This window comes from Lepisma saccharinum, chromosome 18 (genome assembly GCF_977018435.1).
Source record: "Lepisma saccharinum chromosome 18, izLepSacc3.1, whole genome shotgun sequence".
Taxonomy (NCBI): domain Eukaryota; kingdom Metazoa; phylum Arthropoda; class Insecta; order Zygentoma; family Lepismatidae; genus Lepisma; species Lepisma saccharinum.
The window spans coordinates 22,489,652-22,513,776 of NC_139246.1; the positions used below are offsets into that span (position 1 = coordinate 22,489,652).

At 39.2% G+C, this 24,125-nt stretch overlaps 1 protein-coding gene across 2 annotated transcripts in view; it reads right to left on the reverse strand.

Annotated features, from left to right (window-relative positions):
* LOC146002464 (tetratricopeptide repeat protein 28) overlaps positions 1-24,125 on the reverse strand; it is a 186,948-nt gene that overhangs the window by 90,895 nt on the left and 71,928 nt on the right. Inside the window, exon 1 of one of the 2 annotated variants that reach the window (XM_083140324.1) lies at positions 23,663-23,711. The exons of the other annotated variant lie outside the window; for it this stretch is intronic. The gene's annotated coding sequence lies outside the window, so the exon portion shown is untranslated. Of the gene's footprint in view, positions 1-23,662; positions 23,712-24,125 lie in introns of those variants that run through there. 2 annotated transcript variants of the gene reach the window in all.

Here is a 24,125-nt window from a genome sequence, read left to right on the forward strand (position 1 = left end):
GGGATTGTCCCCTTTTTTAAAGAAATGTCCCGGTATCCCGAAAAATGTTCTCGGGACGCCTAAATGTCCCGTATTTAGCTAAAGAAATAATAAGTGAATGAGAATAAGTCATGTTCTGAATTTTATAGTAATGCATTGGAAAAAAATGTCCTCTTAAAGGATGCCAAGAGTTCACTCAAATATTAATATAATCAAAATATTGAAAATTAGGGATTAAAAATGCTTTAAACAGCAATTGATTTTGTAATGTTTAAAAATGCTATAAAAAATAAATTTAACTATATCCATGCCTATATAATCAGTATGTCCAGTTTTTTATTTTAGAAATCTGGCAATCCTACACACCCTCCCTCTTACAGACAGCCGATATACATAATTTCAGTTATAACTGCAAGGCCACTTATTTGCAATGACTAGTTATTTCTAATATTTTATAGTTTTGTCACATTTCAAATACCTCGCACTTTTTTCAATTCGAGATCATTTGGCCGCCTAATGGAAAGAAAATTGGAGGAAAACCACAATTCTTTATTGGCAACACTGAATTCAGCCATCGAATTACACGAAGAAAAGGGAAATTTGGGCGGAATTCCGTGAGAAAGGGATGAACCCACAACGCTCACGACAAGCGCGACTTTAACTCACCAAAACACCATGGAATTTCTGTGCGGGTGATACGAAAATTTCTTCGTCCCGTCCCTCTCATTGTTACGTAAAAAGGCCATTACTCGCAAACAAAGTTGTTGCCGTGGATGGAGCTAGAAGGAGCTGTTAGGATTCCAGGCATCTTCTCGGGGTATTTTATATGTATTTTATGAAGTGGATTAGTCGTGAGAAATGCTCTGGCAACAATGCACGTCCACTTTGCAGTCGTTCTCGAACTTAGTTTTCTTCATCATCTGCTGAAACAGTTCCTTCATTGCTGGACTTGCGTCGCCGAAACGAAGGGGGGGGGGGGTCCATGCCCTCTAAAAAGGAAAGACTAAATGTAATGTCATCGTCATATCCTAACAACAAATATTGTTCGAACAACACATGATAGAATTCTTCAATAACCCCTTCTGGTTTTCTGCTTTCCAAACAACCAAATATTGAAATTTAGCACAGATTTGTTTGACATTGGAATGTGCGTCACTTGAAATCGAAACTAGGACGTCTTGATTAGAAGATCACGTTAATACTGCGCCATTTTCGAGGACCTCAAAGAATAAAGTATGAAGAGAAGTTTCACATAAATTGACACTAATGAAGATGAAGCAGAAGTATGTAGAAAAGATATCCCTCCCTCTCCCTCTCTCTCATAGAAATCTTCACGATATTTGTGACACTTCTGCCCTTTGCCAATTCTCAACCTTCATTCTATCTTTATTAAATCGCTGTTAAAACAACTATTGTAGCTTACAAAAACTGCTAACCCTGTCGCCTTGTAATCAAAGGTCCTAGATTCGATTTCCAGCAGTGGCGGCGATTGGGGGGCGAGGGAAGGCAGTTGCCCCCAGTTTTCGCCCCCACACTATGCTAAACTTTATATACAAAGGGAAATATACTGTCTTTGTCCCCCAGTTTTCACACTTTGCCCCCCCCCCCCTGGTTTTGGAACCCAATTGCCGCCACTTATTTCCAGTGAAGGTATACGGCACAATGGGTTGGATCCCACTTTTTAAACTGCAGGCCCCGTCTCGATTAGCTTGCTTGAAAGCAAAGTGGGTCTACGTGGGATCCTTGAGTATTACCGAGCAAATTGTCCATCACGATGTTCGTGCACTTTATTTGACCCAATCAGAGCTTCAAGAATTAAAAGAACACTCAAAACAAGCTGTCGACAACTTCTGAACCAGCATATATAATAATCCACCACTTAAAAACGCATAGGATGCAAGAGAAAAATTTATGAAAATAGTCATGGACAATTTGCACGTTAATACTCATGGATCGCACTGTACAACAAACTTTGCGCAACTTCCCCCCTCCAAAAAAAACTCGCAATACAGCACAGTATAGCTGCATTTACTATGTTCATCCAAACTTACATCCTACGATATGCTATTTTTGGGATTTTCATATTCTGCGCCCCTCCCAAAAAATAATTCTGAATCCACCTATGTTTCAATGTATAAAATATTCTTATTATAATAATGCATTAACAATTATTATTATTCAATGTCCTCTAAGAAGCATTTTAATTCTCACATGTTGCTGTCTCTTCATCTTTCCTCGTTATACAGACTGTAAACATATGTAGCAGTCGCGAATTAACACGCAAGATGAGAAGACAAAAAACTGTACAAGAGTGACACATTGCGCCATCTATGAGCGGGCGTTTTGCTCCGACAAGCAGGCTTAATTCTCTGACAGACCAAGAGAAGCGGGAACCGGTAAGAATCCAGCCACGTTCTCGGCCAGTTTTGCCCCGCTTCCCGATGTCAGAGTCAGATCAAGTTTTTGTCTCTCTGGAATGCACACTATGTTGATAATTTTTCCAAGCCGAGTCCGCAGTGGACGTATTACCCTATCAATATGGACAGGACTGCACCTACGTTCTCACATTTAGGATGCACTTAGCGACTCCGTATTTTTAATCATTGTTGGAACGAAAGACACGTATGTAAATTTTCCTTCATTGCCCCTTCTTCCATCACGGTCGCAATCTGTGCCTTGATAGCGACCTGCTATGGAAATTTTCCACTGAGGAAGATGGGCAGAAAGCTTGTGACAACGAGTGTTCAGTTTAAGGCTGCAAGAGCGTGGAATCAAACTGTCCCTTTTCATAAAAACTAACTTTAAACAACCAATCTAGATTAGCAATATCTGTGTGCAGTCAGAAGCTAAGATACTGATAATTGCCAATTATTGTCCATCGCGATTTCAGTTTTTTTTCTTTAAGGTTCTGTTTTGGTAAGCAACGGAACCCGTGGCGGCGATTAGGGTGGAAAGGGCGTAGTTGCCCCCCCCCCCCAATAGCATCAATGCTAAGCTTTGTCTACCAAGAGAAAGTATGCTAAACCTTATATACATCCAATCGTCGCCACTGAAAGGAATTATGATGCTGGGGCGGAATTCTTCTGCTTATTGACATTTTGGTTCAATTCTTGAACCCCAAATTGCAGAGAACAGAATGAATGAATGGGGTATTGGACAATTTGTCGCAGGCTTCACAAATACGCACGATAACAATCTCATGTGACAAACTTCCAAGTCATGAGTTGAAGTTGAGTTTTAAGGTCCCCTTTGTGCACGGACAGGCAAATCGGAAGTGAACCTACAGTTTAAAGTGGGATCTGAACCTCTTTTGTGCCTCAGCCTCAAACGGGTATCGGACCCGGATACAAGAAATTAACTTTACCACTTCTCCATCGGGGGAGCCAGGAGTTAACTTTATAAGTTATAACTTCTCTTCCGTTATCCTTCAAGCAATTGGTAAACTAATTAACATACTGTCACAGATGATTTTAATCGAAAACTTTAGAGCACAAATCACCTGATTTCAATGATTCTCCTGTTATGCAATACAGTGGAATGCACAAGTATTCCTCGGCAAGGTGTCTATTTTTCTCTTGAATCCTACGTATTATTAAGTAATAGTTTTTGCGTATGCTGGTGCAGAGGTTGCAGTAACTTCTTTGGTGTTTTGTAATTCTTGAGGCTCTCATTGGGTAAAACAAAGAAAAGCAATTTGCTTGGTAATACTTACACTGTACCATAGTCAAGATTCTAGATGTGGATTGGCGACTTACTTTCAGGATGAGCAATGTCGAGTGTATATACACTGGTGTGCAACGATTCGTAAAGTTCAGGGTGGTGTACCTCCTCCCCCGGCTGCGGTCTTGTTATGTAGCCACCTTGGAAGAACACTCGTCAAACCGAGTAAAAAGTACATGATAAAAAGTTCCTTCACTATATTTCACAACCAACTTAAGGAACTGGTCCAAAAATACTAAGCGAGCTTTCAGACGACGTGATAAGCGACAAACTTCAAGTGGCATGCGATAAGCCGCACGACCATAAACTGCATGCGCCGAAATAGGCATTTTCTTTTAATTTCCGTGAAAAAAAATAATCACTGCACCGAGGTGACCCGATACACGTCAATTGACGAAACAGCCCAATCCGAGCAACATGCAAGAGACAATGACATGTGGGCGATACGAAAGGATGCATTTATTTCTCAAGGTACGATTTCAAGCGACACGTGATGCTTGTCGCCTGTGGTTTGTCGTTTTGTCACTTAAGTCTGAAAGATCCTTAAGCTTCCTTAGCTCGTATTTCGTTTAGCAATGAATGAGGCTCATTTCAGACAGTCTTCTGACAATCATCGGCGTAACTTGGCGGGAGCAAGGGGAACCACTTGCCCCCATACCCAAAATTTCGGATTTGTTAAAATTTACAAGTTAATGGTACTTTTCTTAACCCCCTGAGACCTGAAATTCGCAAATGTAATAATCATTTAGAAAACATCCTGATGCTATTTTTATGGGATGGAGAACTTTCCGATTCTGCCCTCTGAAGTTGCCCAACGAGCTCAACAAACCGTCCTTCGTCGAAAACTAATCGCTCACGAACAGTTCGTTCGCACAAACTGTTCACAGAGAACAGATTGTTCACAACAACAACTAGTTCAAAGACTGTTCATGTTCGTGAAGAACAAAAGGTTCACGAACCCTTTACCGAGAACAAATCACTCACGAAACGTTCGTCGAGAACAGCAACTCTTTATTTCAAACAACACCGAAGGTAAAGAATACATCTTCCTAGCGTTCCGATCTTGCCTTTTTGCACTCGTCTTCCGTCCTGTGGTAAATTGGACCTGCCGAACCAACTTCGTGCCTTGCATGATCCCACAGGAAGGCAGTTAATGGCAGTAGACGCCACCTGGCGAGAAACGGGCGAGGGAAAATGAACATGTATCCGAGGAGAGGGCCGGATATGGGTTACGCACATTCATCACGATCCATCCGAGATCAGCCTCACGTTCTGGGATTTCATTCACCTTCGCTATGCAGAATTAACTCCGTAGTCTTGGCAATTACTCCCCGGCTAAATGTCTTTTATGACCAGCAATGACACCAATAAAGGAAAAACTGTAATTGAAAAAAAAAAATGGTGGGAGAGACTTAGAATTGCGAATTTCATGTCGTAATCCAGCAGCAGCAGGTGGTCGAGGTTTTTTACTTCTTTGTTGGAAAGGGAAAAGTGTAGCAAAAATGTTGGCAGTTTTTTTCCCCCTTTACTCGCCACCCATTCCAACAAAATTATTTCTGTTTATCAAATACTTCGTTTACGAAAGTAAACCATTAGGGAGATTTCAGGTCAAAGCTACAAGAGACACGTGTCGCTTGGAAGATAACACTCAGTAATCGAACCTTTCGAACAGAAGACACAAGCGGCATGTCTCGCTCAGACTGGGCCGTTTTCTCAATACCGTGCATCGTGTCGCCTCGGTCTGAGTTATTCGCGAATGCGAGATGAATGTTTTGCTTTGAACTGAAGGAGCTCGTGTCGCCGCTTTGGTGTGAAATCTCCATGTCGCTTGTGGCTTCGGTTTGAAAGCTCCCTCATAGGCACACATCAATCAAGAACTACCACAAGCGGAAACCAGGAAATCGTGACTTAAAGTTACTGGAAATTGAATATTTCGTTATTAAAAATAGACAAAATCTCATTAACCCATTCCATTCACCCTCTCAGATATTTATTTTCAATAAAGAGCGTTAATGATATTTCGTCGGCCATTCGATACATTCTGTCAGTGGCGGCGATTAGGCGGGCAGCCCCCCACTTTTTGCCACCTTTGCCCCCTCAGTTTTGGAACCCATCACACTGCATTCTGCATATCAAACTCGACCAGTACACTGACGATAAAAAATTCGGCCGAAATCGGAACCAATGGGACCATAAGGTTATATACGAACCACGAAGAATCGACTCAACAAAATTTTATTGAGCACGAAGACTGGCAATGGTATAAAGCTAAGGCGGATACATGCAGGTGAGTCAATAAAGAGTATTGGACGGTGGTTCGTAGATAAGATATTACGTCAATATGAGTTTATATGAAATGTAAATAAAAACAAAGGCACTTAGTGGAGTATTTTGGAGAGGAGAGTTATTCTGATTACATGTTTAATGCCGAACATGACAGATTACATCTCCACTGTCTTATTGAGTTTATTGTTTATTAATCATTATACGTATTGTTCAGTGACAATTTAGGATACACGTGCTTCACCACATTGCGAGGATTAATAATTGATTATTCTGCATGTTATATTGTTCTATAAAATTACTATGAACAAGAAGTTAATATTGTCATGTATTTGTATGCGGAAAATGTTCATCTCTGAAACAATAGCACATGCATATGTAAGTAAACTGACAAAAACTGTCAAATTTAACACTAATCTAATTTTGTCATTTTATTAAACTGTATTACAAAGCGTGGAAAAATATTTATATAGCATTTCTGGGCTACAGAACACAAAATTAGCCGACCACCGGGGCGGAGTGGTTAAAACAGCACGCTACCACCCAAAGGGTCGGGGTTCGAATCCCAGACTGGGCACGGGTGTTCTTTGTGAGTGTCCCTTCATCAAAATCATCACTCATTCTCATCTTTGCGATTAGCGAAAATTGGCAGAAAAGCGACATAAAATAAACCAAATCGAAAGAAAATATTTTTTTACGTTTCGCACATATGCAGTTATTAAGAGTCTCCTTATGCTGATTATTTCATTCGATAGAATGTTTATCTCTTGCATTGCAAATCTTCCGATAGCACTCTACTTGCTTCAAATTGCCTTGGTATAAAGCCGCCTTTGTATACCAGTAATGTTTATAGTATATTGCACGTAACATGAATTTTAAACGCCGAAAGAGTCTACATCCAGTACGATACAAGGCGAAGAGTAAAATTGGGTGCACTTAAAGAAACCGCACAGCACTTTTTCCGTGAAATAAGCCAAGATCGTCAACCACAAATCGCTTCCTGCAGTCACGTTTTTCCAGAGATGGATTTCCAGGTGCACGTGACTCCCTGGAAGGTTCCCATGGAAAACTCCAGGGAGATTTTGGTCAGAAGAAAAACACGTTTTCTTTCGCCTTTGATACTCGTTCGAGCAGTGACGTGCTTCTGTGCATGTATATTTGTATTGTTGTCACTTTACGTCGCATTTCTGATACTTTGGCTACTCGAGATGATGAGAATGAGTGATGATTAGATGAAATTAATGAAACCTTAACAAAGAACGCCCATGTCCAAAACGGGACTCGAACCCGGAACTTTGGTGACGGGAGTGCGTCTATGCATACACAACGCTAGTAAACATCGACACGCATACAAGACAGGCTATGAAATACATTATTTAAGAGACAACGTACCGTAGTGAATTTTTGTAACATGGAAAATTTGGCCATGAATGAGGAATATGTGTTTTGTTCTTGAATTTTTTTTATTTGGATTTGTGTTTTAAGTTCACATTATGCACACATGGGCTAATCGGGACTGGACATACAATTTAAAGTGGGATCCGAACCACTGTGCCTCTGCCAGGTGTCGACCCGGGAACCCATGATTACAAGGCGACGACGTTACCATTACGCCATCGAGGCGGCCCTATTTTCTGTTCTTAGAAGGCCCCTTTTCTTCCACTTTACTATTTTGAATCCTGGCCTAGAGCAAGGCGGTGGTTATGACCCCCTGACCCCCCTTCCAGCCCCAACTGCATCCACAGAAGGATTTGGATAAGTATGAATACAATTATTAATATATCTGTGGATTTTTTATTCGGGCTGGGCGAAAAGTTTTCTTTCGTAGGTTATATATTTTTTTCTTTCAGATTCCAGTGAAGAATTCCGCCGAGTGGGGACTGGGGAGGAACGTATTGAGGTGATCTAGTAGTGTGCCCAAGGGGGTGTTTGTGGGGGTCATACCCCCCTCCCATTGGCACAGTATTTCTAAACAAAAAAAAACGTCAAAGACAGGAAAAGATGGCAAAATAAGGACTGGCTATTAAAAAAATGTATACGTAACCTCTTCCCCCATTTTTCGAAAATCCTGAGCACGAAACTGAGGTGATCCTGCTAGTGGACACCCGAAGGTGCAGGGAAGTAGAGGATGAATTCAACGGGCGTCACCCAGAATATTCAGGGAGCACACACGATACAGTGGCCAAGTTGATACAGAAGTTGAAATCGTCCGGCATCATTGCAGATCTACCGAGAGAGGACGCCCCAAAACAGCCGTAATGAAGCTACATCGTCCTGGCATCGCTGGACAAGAATACGTGACCGGAGACAGGTATCATTCGAACCAGCATCCGGAAAATATTGAAGCAAAACACTGTTTGGATTTACAATTTCCAGAATTGTGGATTGGATGACGGAATCCTGTGGAGTGGTCACCTTGATCTCCTGACCGACTTCTACCTGTGGAGCCATCTCATGGGCGTTGCCAAAAAAATGTAGGGGGGAGTCAGTCAACCATTGATAAAACGTGAAAAGTAGAAATAACAACAATAATTACTATTATCATGCTTATGATTATTATTATACAATATTATAAACGACTACAAAATCATTCGATTCGATGTAGCAGATTCCCAGAAGATTTTTTATATATTTCATATAGTTATAAAATACTCTGTTATTACCTTTTACACATCTTGTTTAAGAAAAGGTTTAAATGTTAAGATAAAAATTTAGTCACAGTGTTTTTGTTGTGTTACGTCTCGAATAAAACTTTAATTTTAAAATTCTGTAAATGTAAAACCATTTATTCTTCGATTTAAATGGTCGAATATGAAAACAAACTGTTTCCTGAATTTTACACTAATTATTCTCGACATAACGCCATTTTTACTTCCTTACGCTGTTCGAACATTATTTGCGTTAGTCACTATAAAAATAACTAGCTTTCTGATTTTTTGTAACTTGAAATGAACGATGCCAATTGCCACTGCGTCGACGGACCTGTTCGATCCCCTCCCTGCCGACGCCCATGCGTCATGTGAAGGCACAAGTGTCGAGGTGTACCGGCGTGTGGTTTTCAGAGGGGTAAGTAGAAGAACAACCATGCACCATAATTGAAATTTCAAAACCACTTACGCACAAATATTATTCGAGATCTGGTGATTTCAAGGACACTCCATAATTCTGTTAACATGAGTGTTGGACTCGCCAGTTGGACAACAACTGTCCCGGTTCGAGCGTGGCCTTGAGTTTTCCTTATTAGTGTTCCGTCACGAATTTCGTTTAATCATCTTTCAGCCTCACTCTTGCGATTAGCCTACATATGCACAAAGGCAACGTAAAATAACAAAAATACGGATACACTTACCCGTGGCGTACTTATGATTTTATTTCGGAGGTTCTTTTTCATACCTTAAATACACTTATTAGATTGTTTCCGAACAAAAGAATATCTTGGTAGACCTGCCCACTCTGATAGCAGGTTTACCTGCAATATTAAACGACAATCATTTCCACTTTAAATATATGTAGTGATTGCTGCTACAACTGTTTCAAGTATTCCCATTGGCTGGTAGCTTTTTGGGTAATAATCTGTGGTGGTTAGGTTAGGCAAGTTAAGTTTGGTTCTCTTAGAAGAAGACGACGACGAAAATGGTTGTAGCAGCAATACGCTATCTTTTCTTTCGAGCTGTGTTAAGTTAACAGTTGGTTTATTGCTTCCTACCAAAAGTTGAAACTTTTCTTCCAGAACTTAATTTTTTATTCAATTTTAAAAATCGTGTAAATTAAGCATCTTAAATTAGAAAATCAAACTTATGAACATTTAATTTAAAACAAATATTGAGACACATTTTCTTTCATCCAATCAATTGTAAATCGATAAATCTCTTCGTGTTATACTAGCGATTTCTTTCATTTGAAGTTGAGAAATAGGCTGTGATCTGCGTGGACCGCACAGCATCTTAAAATTGAATTAAAAATCTAATTTTCGACGGAAAGTTGTAATTTTTGGGGGGAAGCAAGATTCGTCCTTCCCCTACAAGAATATATGCAAGGGAAGCCTATGCAGTGCACTTGAGCGGGCCCTGTGGAATACGTGGCGGCCACAGGGCAAGAAAGCAAGGTAGTCCCACTTGCGAGTCACGGGGAACACATTCAATCTCCATTCCCCGAAATAAAGTTCTGAATACGCCACAGATTCAGTGAGCTCTGCCCTCCTCCTGACTACACAACTCGCGAAGAAGCTAATTTTCACACGCGTTTAGGATATGACATTCCACAAGGGGCATTGTGTCCGCGACGGTGCTTCCACCTGCCGGACAGGAGTTTAGGTCCGAGGCAACACAGCTGTTTTCTTCGGCACAGTGTTGCCACATGAAGGGAAATTTCCCTCAGAATTTTAGGGTAAAGGAGAAACTGGAGATTTTATGAAAAAGTTTCAAAACTGGGCGGAAATTTAACATGTCTGGTTCACATATTAAATTCAAGTTCATTGGAGTGTGAAATACATTCCTTTCTTTCGTTGCGAAATTGTTCCCTCCCACGATTTTTTTATCATCTGTTATACCTTTTTAATCAAATCAACTAATCCTACTATTTCTGTGAATTAATGTTTTTCATGTGCCAATGGAAGTAAAAATTATACTAGTAACAATAACAGTTGATAAAGTGTTTATAATCTCGACTTCAATTTGTCCAAGACGAAGAGATAATTGGATGAACAAGGGAAATTCTGTGCCTTTAAAAGGGAAATTTGCTTTCTGGCTCTGGCAATACTGCTTCGGCCCATTCTCCGAGTTTCCTGCGTACACAAACCTGCCGGGAAGGGAAAAAAACGTTAATCAAACCAGTGAATCAGATATTTGTCTTTTCTTTTATATATCGGAAGAGGTGTAACTTCTGCCGAGCATCTTAGGCCGAACAAAAGCGTTGGGTCCGAATCTGAAATATTCCACCGCCCTCTCCATTGTGTTTCCAGCTGTCTTGGAAAGGAAATGAGTAGAGGGGCTGGGGAGCGATTGAAGACGCTGAGAAAATAACTCCAAGCTTAATTATGAGGTTGAAATGAATTACGCAAGGTTCTGTTTGTGCAAGGGCACACAATCACACACAAAGTTATCTAAAGGAAAATGTTCCAATGAAAATCCACGTGTGGATGAAGCTGAGCTAACAATGTGTCCCTAAGGGCACTAGTTAATGTTGAAGATGTTTATCTTGAAGGTTTATTACAATGTTAGAAAATCTGTAGAGTAACCCCCCCCCCCTTAAGTCCGAACCTCCATAATCTGGCATATATCTTGTTGACAGTATTCGTCAAGGGTTGGGATTGAGTAGAGAAGATACTTGGTAGCCTTCGTCTCATCTCGAAATATGAAATAAAATAAGAATTTGTAGCATGCCACCCCATAAACTAAGTCATCAAGGAACACTACTTCTCTAAATAAGGCTTTTCGATTTGACACATCGTTCCGAAGCTACGAATGTTTTGAAAAACTTAATGCAGCCATACCATCACAGGCTCATAATTGTACCAATAGATTGACTTTCTACTTACTATAAATCAGCCGTTCTCAAACTTTTTGTGGATCGCGGTACACTACTACAGCAGTTTGGAACTTATTCAAATATTTAATACATATGCCTGTTTTGTATTTGTTCATTTTTTCCCATTTCAATGACGCCTGTTATATTTATTACATGAAATTAATCCACCATCATTAACAATAAAGACAATTGGACAAATGTTGTGGATTTTCACGGCACACTCTTAGAGAACTCTGGTGTAAACGAAATATGTATTTGATTAATCCATACAATCAAGTAAATGTGTGCTCTTGGCATGTCTGAAAATATAATAGTAAAATAAATTTGATGCAGGTATTTTTTTAAAGTATCATACCAAAGTCTCGAGCGAGACTGAGAGAAAGTCTCGTTCACTAAGTCCCGGTTTCATCTCGATTTACAGACGTTTGTCTCTGTCTTGTCTCAAGTTTAAAGAGGCCTGTCTGTCTGTTCGATCTGTCTGTCTGTCTTGATTTTAAAAGGTCGTCCGTCTTAGTGTCGGTCATACGCGTAGCTAGAACTTTATATTTGGGTGTGCACAAAGAAAAAAAGTGAGGTCTTGTACCTTTTTAATAGCATATTTTGCAACACAATCACTTGGCTCTTTAACTGCACTGTAAAGGAATATAAATTCACTAAATGACAGTGTTGGAAATTTCTGAATATATGTAGTAGAAAAAATCAAATTGCATAGAAATTACACACACACAAAATGTTCATAAAGTTACAAACAAATACATCAAAATACAAGTCATCTATAACAAGAGACGTCTGTCAAAGGGTACAATGTTCTTAAAGTCATCAATAACTTTATTTACATCAATAGACTAAGCTTTTTCCTGTTCCACAAATAGAAAGAGCAGGGCTTCCAATCTATCCTGCTTCTGAGTTGCTCTTAATTTAGTTTTAACTTGGGTAAGCTTGGAGAAAGCTCTCTCACACGTGCAGCTTGTGACAGGTATAGAAGAAAGGCGCTGCAGTACAGAGTAGAATGCAGTAAATATCTTCTTTCTCCAATGACATCAAAAAATCGAAAACCTATACACTCGTTTCATCAGCGATAATGCACACGTTTGTACAAAGTAATAATGACATTTTCAACTTCTTACAAACTGCCGCTTATTTTCTATCTTGTTGAAATATTTATCTTTAATTCTCTTTGATAAAGCAGCCCATTAGGGTGTGCCTAGGAACACCCGGCACACCCCGTAGCTACGCCTATGGTCTCGGTACCACTGCTATTCGTATTCTCGTCAACCACGACCGAAAAATGTATTCAGCTTGGTTCAGATTTCTCGGAACCTCGCATTCATAATGTGCCTTTTCCAATAAATTTAGTTTCGTTATTGTACGCACCATTGAATGCATTATGCTTGCTTTTCTCAGACGAACTAATGCGAAATTGTAAAAAAAGCTTCTTTTTCTAGCGGTATGCAACGGTACGCCGTGCCGGTACCTTCTTATAGATGAGAATAAAAACTAATAACGTTTTACTTTTACGAAAGAAGTGTGTAACTAGATGAACGATTATTATTTGTAAACATACTACAATATTTTGAGTGGTTCTTACATGGGTAAGATATATATTGGCATCATGTTTACATGTCATCATGAGAAATAAGTTGTTAGAGGGAGGGGGAAAAAGAGAGATGAAAGAAGAGGCAGAGAATGAGAGAGACTCAATAAAACCACAGAGGGAGGGAGAAAAGGAAATAGAGAAGCGAGAAAGAAACAGAGAAGCAAATTTTCCCTATTCCAAGGGGACGGACGTGAGTTCTTATGATGGACTAGACACAATAACATGGGCGTCGAAAGGGGAGAAGGGGGTCGAACGGGTCGGTAGACCCTCCCCTAGAAATTGACATCGTTAATTTGAAGATACAAGAAACCCGAAAGTTTGTTACTCTTATTGTTAACAGAAATAAAGTTCATTTACTTAGTATTCGAGCAGAATTACCAATGTAAAAATGCATTGGATCGAAAACATTGAGTGAAAAATACAGGAACAAGGTTCAATTCTATAATTTCACCCAAAGAACAAATGATTCACAGTTTTCAAATTTCTAATAATTACAGTTGTATTAGAAGTCACACAACACAATTTATATAAAAAAAATCCCTAGCATTTAAAGCCTTTTCTTGAACGAGGCGTGCAAAGGTTAATATCAAAATGCATTTCAGATAGTAACTGCATAAAATGCAAAAGAAATAATGGAAAATAGTTTTGCTGGTATTCACTCCTTTCGTGGATCGAGTCTCCTCACTTATATAATAATAATTAATTATTATTACTATTTCGAATAAAATTTACTTTTGTTAGTTTATAATATTTATTATTGTATAATAACATTTATAACCGTGGTAATAATACTCATTATTTATCTACTATTCAACTGTTATCATTTGCCCGACCCTCCCCCCCCCTGCAAGGATTTCTGGCGACACCCATGGACAATAACGAACCTAAGCCAAGCGTCAGGTTAACCTTGCAGTAGGTTTTCGCATATATAGATCCAAACGTGCGCGCAAGAATATAGTTCCACTGAGACGGGTTCTATTCCGACACAACTGCATACTTGCAAGAGAACAGTTATTTAATTTGTAAAATACAGACAAAATAATACATCCATTAGCAGGTGTGGACTTGATCGGTTGCAATCACTGTGCAGACGAACTTGGATCCGCAGATTCGCCAACTGGAGTTTGTATTGAGCTGAGGAATCCCTGAAGCCCAAGTGCGAGTCGAGCAAGACTGAATACGTTGCAGACCGCGTGGAATCCGTGATACCAGTGTTGCACATCCCACTATTTTAACTCTATGTTTATTGTGATTAATAATCGTGCTATACAGCGGCGAGAATGGCTGAATCAAGCAAGGTCTCCTGTTCAGCCAGTGTTATTGTGGGCTTCATCCGAAGGGAAAAGCTCTTCAAATCAAGCAAGTTGTTTAAAATGCATAATCCTCCTTACGGAAACAAGATCAAAGTAAAACAGGGCGTGAGGTGATTTGCCGTCAATGGGCGCACGAACTGTATCCCGGGTGTTGAATGATTTGCGGTTTGAGTTTAGGAAGAGGAAACGATTGTTTGTTGTTTGACTACAAAAGAATGTCCCCGGTATTAAGAGATATCCCCGTGAGAAGAAACATGTTTATTATTTGGAGCAGACGTGCTTTAACTCTGGGAGGGGCGTGGGCGTTATATTGATTTTATATATATATATATATATATATATATATCACCATGCAAAACCACCGCCAGGGCTGAAGAAACCGATGAGAAAGGGAGAGGGGAAGGGAGAGGCTTATTGTTTCACCCACTGACGGCAATGACGTCTTTGTTGAAGGTGCAAAAATTTACTGTTCCGTGCAAGGAAAGGGATGGATGATTAGCAAGAAATGGACAGACCAAGATTTGAATCCTGGTTTAGTGAAGTGATTCATAAATTGTAACCAGAATAATAGCAGCAGACAATGCACCTGATTGTATATATCCACAATAACAAATCATACTTTTTTTTTTGCTGGTATAAATTGAAGTGCGTGTGTCTTACAGTAACAAAGGTTTTCATAAACGTATTTTTTTATAAACCAAAAACAATAATTTGTCTTTAAATTCAAGAGGGCCTGTCGTTGTTTACTTATATCTTTGTTTATTTTTATTTTTGCGTGCTCGAAATATACACACATGCTCATGGGCATCCGGAAGGGGGGGCAAGGGGGCCGTTCCCTCCCTGGAAAATGAAAGTCAACCAAAAATTATGTATTTCACACATATAATTTCATTTTAGCCACAATAATATGTGTTAATTATTGCATTAACACAATAAATTCAAATTTAAGCAATGTTATTAGGGAACTACACTCTTTTGGGGGAAATGTGACTTGTTTGCCCCCCTGGGAAAAATATTCTCATGTTTTGAAGATATTTCGCATTTATATTAAGTAATGACACATTTTTTTAAATAATTTATGCGCCGAAAGTACTTCTAAAATGTTATGTTTCAGGAGACAAAAAGAAACACAAATATATTCCGCTTGACATGCATGCGGGTTTTGATGTGTTGTGCGGTTGGCAATACTGTGGATTTTCTCAGTGTCTGCGATGTAAGCAGCTCGGCGGTTGATGCAAGACTGGCACGGAAGATTCTGTGCTCAGTTCCCGCGCGGATTGATACATAAAACCTGCTGCAAACTTAGCCTGACGCGCGGTTTTTTTCTTAGTTGAGGAGTACCGAAGTCTTTCTTCCCCGAAAAAAAGGACATATACATTCGTATATATCATATACGAATGTATGTGCAAATTTGTTATTTAATGTATGAATGTATTTGCATTTTATTCGTACAAATTTATTACAAAAGCGTATCAATAAAGTTATAGGCTATGATGATGACGACCCCCCCCCCCCCCCAATAAAGAACGATCGCATGAACCATGCGCCTGTATGACGGACGCACTGAGACACGGTCAGATTGGCAATGCACGTTATAGAAGCAACAAGTGATTCACGCACAAGGCTGCTTGCAGGTTCTTGCTCTGCGTACACTGTAGTGTGTGCTGGGGTTCATTGGATTTCAACCTGAATGGGCAGACTTGGAATTCCTGCCTCCCCCCTTCTCAATCTTCATCTTTCTTGCTTTTTCCTTCTTTTATTGTTATTTCCCGAGCGGAATGCAGCGTGAAGAAGCCAGAACACGTAATACGGTATTTAAATCCAAAGCAACTGCAGTTATAAGCTCGTGTGCCAATAAAAGAACGCAAGCTCGTGGTTTCCCTGTCTTCATAAATTCTGGAAGATGAAATACGAACTGGAAAGTCCAGGAGAAATGTTGAAATTAATGTGGAATGTTTTTGGTGTCCTTTCCCGAGCGCGATAAAAGAAGAGACATAAAAGTTGTGTTGTTTCTAGAACCGCAATGTCACGGAATTAGCAAATTGTTTCGTATTTCGGATACCGAATTAGGCGTTCATATTTTATACGATGTAGTCAATAAAATGTGGTTTGTTTCTCCCCGCTGGAATCCAAGATTTTAAAGCTACATTCCAATCAGCAAATAGTTAGGTTCTTAACTTCTTCAGCGTGCAAGAGAATAAAATATTTCTTGCTTCACGTTCAAAAGTGTGAGGGGAGGAGATACTGGGAATCGGAACTCTCAAGAACAAAAACAGAGATAACCTAACAATAATCACATCTATTTTGAACTCCTTTGCATTGTAAATTGCAATAAATGCAGTTGTTATTTGATAATTAATTCAACTATGCAGTAACAGTATGGTTTTTGATTGAATGATTGATATGGTGTTTTAAGTCCACTTTATGCACAGTAAGACTAATCGGGACTGGACCTACAGTTTAAAGTGGGATCCGAACCACTATGTAGTAACAGTATGGGTTCTTGAATTCCTTACACATTTAGTGTGTAATTGTGTTGAGGAAAGACAAATACTAGTTTAACATAGCACTAAAAAAATATTGTGCCTTATCAATGAAGTATAGGAAACAATATTGTTGATAACTATACAAAAGAAGGTGCTGATTTGCCTATAGTTTTTAATTTATCAATATGGTAAACAGATTTAATGCAAACAGTAAGAAATCAAAATTGAGATAAAGATAAGTGGTGTCAATTAGAACAAAAAAAAACCTTGTGAAAAATTATTGAAATTTGGCTATTATAACAACATACTTAGGTTGTTCAAAAAATGCCAACGCTTTACTATTGCTATGAAAAAACTGGTCATGATTAAATGCACAAAAAAATAATAAAATAAACATTTCAAGGTATTCATAAGATCTATGTCATAAATCGAATTTTATGAGTGTTCTAATTATTCGTCAAAATGAAAACACTTCACAAAAACTGACCGTCACATTCAATTGCATTACTTATTACGTCATATTTATTAATATGAAACCAAGTATCAAAGTAGGTTACATTTACTATCAATTTTCAGAAAAATAAACAAATATATATGTTAATAAATTTCTTAATTTTTATTTGTATGACATACTCTTACTCTCTAAATGTAAACCACTGATTTTCCCTCGATGTTTCCGTTTGACTTAGTTACTGTGAGCTGTATATTCATCAAAATGTATGCTGGGCGTAAACAGCCACATGTAAAGCTATAAGTCCAATAAAATTTCGTTGAGTTGAGTTGAGTTGTTATATATTCATGAAGTGTACCCTATTATAGCAGAAAATTATGGGGAGAATAGTTGCAGGTGTAATCATACGAATAAAAAGAAATAAATAAAAATACCCGGTCGTGCAACATTCTTACTTGTGTACAAACAAGTGACGCATAGCATTGTCAATTGCTGAATCAGACAAACCTGTACATTCCCATAACGAAAAGAGGCACTGAATAGATTTCATTTGGTTTAAAATATGTCCCTGCAATTAATTGAGGTTCCTCGGGGAAATCCAAATGCTTTCTGATTGTGTCTGGGTGAACCATGAACCTTGAAACAAATGAACATCAGTTAAGTACACAACAACGCCATCTATAAAAAGGAGCTTAATTCCACGGCCGCAAGTCTTTCGTATGCTGCTGTACCCCCAACATCATGTTGGATTTTCGTGCACGCTTTTTTTCCCCGACCGGCTATTGTTTTGTTTTTAAGTGGGAGGTTCTTTCTGCACAATTCCTATTCAAAAAATACCTTCAGTGTAGCCGCAGCAGGATTTTTATCTGGAACAGATCACAGCGGTTAAACACACGGCTATTGCATCATGGGAGCTCGAAGAATATTGCAAGGGCATTATTATGTTGGAAGGAAGCTTTCTTGCTTATCTTTTTAAGAAAAGGGGGAGGGTTGGGGAAGAAGAAACACTGCGTAAGAGATAAATAAGAAGATCAGCGGCCGAACTACTGAAATTAATATCAGTCAGGCTCCTGTTGACTTGCTCCACTCACTGTAATTTTCGAGTCGGAAAAGAACAACGCGAGTTTTTAGCTCATGAAATTTGCCGAGCGATTTAGCGGGGTGATTTTTGGGTTGCTTAACAACTTGTCCTCGAATTCCAGCACGGCACCGACAGTACATGCAGTGCGGGAGGTTTTGTACTTACCATCAAGCACATTGGAAAACGAACACTTTGTTTCTCTGTACGGTGGGATCCATGAGTATTACCGTACAAATTGTCCATGACTATTTTCATTAATTTTTCTCTTACATCCTGTGTGTTATTAAGCGATGGATTTTTATGTATGCTTGTGTCAACAGCTTGTTTTGAGTTTCCTTTAAATTCTTGAAGCTCTTACTGTGTCAAATAAAGTGTACGAACATGGTGATGGACAATTTGCACGGTAATACTCATGGATCCCACTGTACAATTATCGCGATGAGAATTGAATGTCAGACGAATTTTGTATTTTATACACTAAAAAAGCATTCATCCGAATTAGCAAGTTTCAAAGTTTACAAAAACATTTAGACGCCGCGATAATCATATTTAATAGAGTACAGTGGGATGCATAAGTATTATCAAGTAAATTGTCTATCGCCATTTTATCTTTGATTTACCCAATGAGAGCCTAAACCAGCAATATGAAAAGAAAAGAAAAAAACGCAGGATGAAAGAGAAAAAATACGAAATTGGTCCGATCAATAGTTGTGCTTCCCACTATACACAAGTGATTCCCAACATTGTACACGTAACGTATATGCTGTAACGGTAGTAATAATACTGTTTTATTGTTTGTATATTTACTGTATTTTTTAATGGACAGTAGACGTTTAATACAATATATTCCAAGTTACCGAAAAATCCTTTATCCGAGACAAGCACGATCCCATCAAATTCGTATAAGCGCATTTGGAGGGTGCACGAAATTTAATTTCAATGACATTGATAAATAGATCTAAGCTATGATCAATACATGTCTGTCGAATGAACGCCAGAATTTTAAATTCAGGCCAAGTTTGGTAGGAAAATGAATTGTTTGCCACTCTCTGAAAAAAAATTCGGCCAATTTGTAATAAACTTTTGTTATGTGTGTGTGTGTTGGGGGGGGGGGGGTAGGATTAACGTTCGTTTCTAAGTGATACGTGTCGCTTGTCGCTTCGGTTTGAATTCTCTCACATTCGAAAATTTCATGGAAAATTGTATTGTGTTACAAATGTGTGTAGTACATTGTTAAAATAATCTTTGGTAAGGGTGAAAATTTATCTTTTTTTGAAGTGAGGGAGAAATCTCTCCCATTACTTTGACCGTGAATTTGAACCACTGACAGAGAGCTCGCTTCTGATTGGTTAACCTCACTGGCATACGCAGGAGATAGCTGATGGGGCTACAACCCCTCCCGAAATTTTTGGAATATCAAAATTTTCAAACGAAATCAGCAAAAAACGCGAGGAAACTGAAGTGGTAAATGCAAACGCCACTTAAAATGACACATGATTCCACCTCCCTCCGAAATAAAATATTCCGTACGCCAGTGGTTATGCTACTGAAGGATTATAAAACAATTAGAAAAGAATCTATGAAAGGTATCACGGAATAGGAGTTTCAAAATTTAACAAAAATTGTCACTTTACAAAGTAGCATTTCGAGCGTAGGACCAATTTTTGAGCTGGTCATAAAGCGTTGAGACCCTATTGGTCTCAGTTTTCGAACCGTATTCACCGCATAAAATCAGACAGAATTCAAATAGGAACTGATCACCTGTTACGTGAAATCACTGCTTTACTCATCACCACTACATACTTCTCAGGGTCAAATTTCTTTAAATGCAGCAGTCTATAAACATCCGTAATAAATAAAACGATTGTTAGTTGCTGGGTCACATTTGCGCTTTGGAAAATATCGTGGGAAAGGAACTCGAGTAGAAGCTTTCATAAGCGAACCAGAGGGAACGAAATAGCATGAAAAGAAGACGGACAAGTTCGTCGAGCGATCATTTTTACGACCGGTAATTAAATTTCAACAGATTTTCAATCCCCACTCCATCACGCTCGTTGGAGTTGGTATGCTTATTCCGATTCCAAATGGTTCGTCAAAGGTATTAGCATGACCAAAAAATTCCCTTTAAAATGTACCCATCTTGTAGTGTGGGTTGTGGAATATGAAGAAAAAAAATATCTTCCATTTTTAAGAAGGTGGCTACATAAACAGGTGGGTCAAACAATGATAGCAAATGGGTATTGGTTAACGAGAAATTGCGTCAACAGGCATTCGGGTTCAGGAGAAGAATAGAAACTCAACTACGCACGTATATATTCATGAAATTCAGGCATTTTAGTGGAATAAAAGAACAATTACAAAATTAATAACATGCACGCCTACGTATCTCTCAATCTAGGTCTTCTGAAAGCTAGATCGAGCATAAAATTATCATATTTAGGATTTATTTGGGCAACACAGCGAACAGCGAGAAATGCACTAAAAAAAACACACAATTTCATGCTCACTTCATTCTAGAAGACCTAAATTGCATTGCAATATTGCAATTTTAACATACTATGCAATAAATTTCGGAAGTGCGCGTGCGTATACTTTCAATTATTTATTGAAAGCCTATAATGCACTTCGGAATTCTGTTTCTTGAAAAAAAATAATCCAGTCTAGGTTACGAATAACGTCCAAAATGCCCGATGGTCTCCCCTGTATGTAGTCACCTCGATTTTTCTTTACAGACCTAGAAATCAACAACGAGAGAGAGAGAGAGAGAGAGAGAGAGAGAGAGAGAGAGAGAGAGAGAGAGAGAGAGAGAGAGAGAGAGAGGGAGGGAGGGAGGGAGGGGGGATCTGGCAAGACAATTCAATTTTGATTTCAAAATGTCATCACGTATTTTCGCTGAATAAAGCAGGCGCGCGAGAAAAGTATGACATCTCGTGGGAAAATTCCGAACTCACAGAGGCATCTTGTTTGCTGCCGAGAGCTGCGGGTAAAGAGATCATCCCAACAAATGGCCGAAACACGTCAGCTTCGTTTTATCTTTACGCCCAAGAGGTGCAATTTTCTTCCATCCCGTCTCAGTTTCGTTCACGCCGGGTGTGGAAAAGCAACGTGTTCCCTTTTCATCGTCTTCTTCTTCTGATGACTGCATTTTTTTTAACGAATAGTCTGTGACATGGCAGGCTCTTTTCGTTATCAGGACCCATTCTGCCATTTCACAGCAATCTTTAGAGATAAGCGTTCAGTTGTTTTTCACTTTGTCTGCCTTTCCCATGGTAACAGATGGAAAAGAAGCACTCTAAGGCTTAATTCTACGTAGTATGTCCACGCCTGTCTACCGATTCTGTCCTTCAGGCGATCGTGCCATTTCACTTCCAATGTCTACCAACCGTGATAAATTCATAGATCACAGAGTCAACGAAGGGTAGCCGGACATAGTTCTTTTTTTCATTCTTTTTATGTTCTGGAGGGAAAACGCCATTAACTGCCTCTGTTGGGAACGATTACACGCCAATTGGGCTTTCTTCAAACTACCATGTTCCACTGTTTTTTTTCTCTCTGTCTTCAGACCTTCACAACGGCTTCCTTTGGAGCGTTTTTCTTACTGTAAGTAACTGACCAGGAAAGAATATGATGAGCTCAGTGAGGTGTGTGTGTGAAGGGGGTGGGGGAGTTTCTTTCAACTCTTTCTTGTAGGGGTGTTATACGTAATGACATCAGCGTCTACGTCACACGAATCGCCCCGTGGGGAAGTTGACTTAACTTCCTTTTCCCAACCTTCCTACAATATGAAACACCAAACCCATTTTTCGTGTGTATTACACTTTCCTTCCATGTTTGAACTATAAAGTAAGTGAGACTTACTTTTCTTTCCCAATTCTAACAGAAACATAAAGAAAAGGGGGAAACCCCTGGAAAAAAAACGCCTTCAACCGCAATACTTTCAGGGGTATGTGCTTATTGTCCTGGTACCCTTCAAATAAACCAGGACGTCAGTTCCGCGAAATTCATCGGTTCCCCGCTTTTTATTGCACTTTATTGTTTTATTGATATACATATATAAAGTAATTTATATTATGCACAAAAATTTGTGTGAGTATCATATTCATTTCTGGTAGCCAATAATGAGCATGGTATACACTGTTTTCAGTCTTGTACATACAGTACTATGTATGTGTCTTGTATATTTTGTGTATTTCATATGCTTGTATGTATTATTTGTTGTATTGTGTCTTGGATGTGCATACACATAAGGAAATGAAACACATAAGAAAATAAGAAGAGTAGATTGGTAGGTTTATGGCATATGTGGTAATATGGTAACAGAAAAATAAGTAGTACATCAGTAACTTCCTGCCAGGCTCATAGCGAGGGGTAGGCAGGGCGGGGCTGAAGCCTAGCGAGCTAAGCACAACATTTTCATTCTCAGATATCAGTCGGGTTTAGTAAATATCTTGTAAATTTTATTTACAGTCATGTGTAATACATACTTTATAACGACGTTATCTTTTGAAGTTGAAGCATTTAATTTTTTTTTCTGAGAACATATTGCATTACTTATTATCATTATTATGCTTAACCTTTTTATTACTCGTAGACACTACACAACTATTCTCGGGATGGCGTAGGATCCAGCGCGGAGACCGCCTTTATGGCAGGACCCTCTGTTGCCGCCTTTACCTACGAAGGAACTTGTGGTCACACAACCAATTAGGCCTATTGCTTGGGCAAGAAGCGGCAACAGGGAAACAGAATATTGTCAAAATGTAGCCTCGTGTCATTCAGGCATAAGCATCAACAAGATGATAAATCAGAAGATAGAAGAAGATAGAATGCTGGAAAAAAATATAACTGTTGTATGAAAATAAGGTACAAGGAAAGAACAAATAGGCAATTTGTCCTTATTTTTCGGGGTAGGGGGTGCCGACGCCGAGTGACTCGCCCCTTTGGTCCACTCTCGCTCGTTGAGCACACAGATCATTTACTTGAAGCTGTGTGCTCATTGATCCAAATATCAGCGCCTTTGAATAATCTGTGATCAATGTGGCTGCGTCGAGTGGGCAAGATATCAGTGTTTGAAAAGCTGTTAATTATGGAAATAGAATAGTTGATGTGAACAAAACTGCCATTTTCACACCCTTGCACAACTTTACAAAACTACGGTGTATATTTAATATTTGGAATAAACAACAATTTTAATGCAATTACAAAAAAACTGGAATATTACATTACCTTCTGTTCGCAAGTCGTTATTCATATATTTCCTCATTGGTCGTCATCCCACCATCCTCATATAGTTTTCCTCTTCTTTCCTTTGCCTCACGAGATCGAAACACAAAAACGCTATATTCTGTGGCTCAAAGGTGGTGAGCAAGGTTCAAGTTCGCTTAGCGATCAGCGCTCGCCGAGCAATGCCTATTTGGCCGTCAAGTAGCTGAGCGATCACATTGCTCGCTGAGCGCTCAGATACTTGACGCGCCCCTGAATACACGTCGACTCATCCCCTTCCCAGCGAAAAGGTTATTGCCCACTGAAACAATACGTGCACTCCTTACCTCGTCGCCGTGTCTGCACTGAATCGCCTTCAGGTCATCGGCTACCCGACCTATTGTTTTCCCATTCAACTGCTTGCGAGCGATGATAATGGTAATGATTATAATCGGCGACATCAGCAAATAAGTCTCTCCTTTTTTTT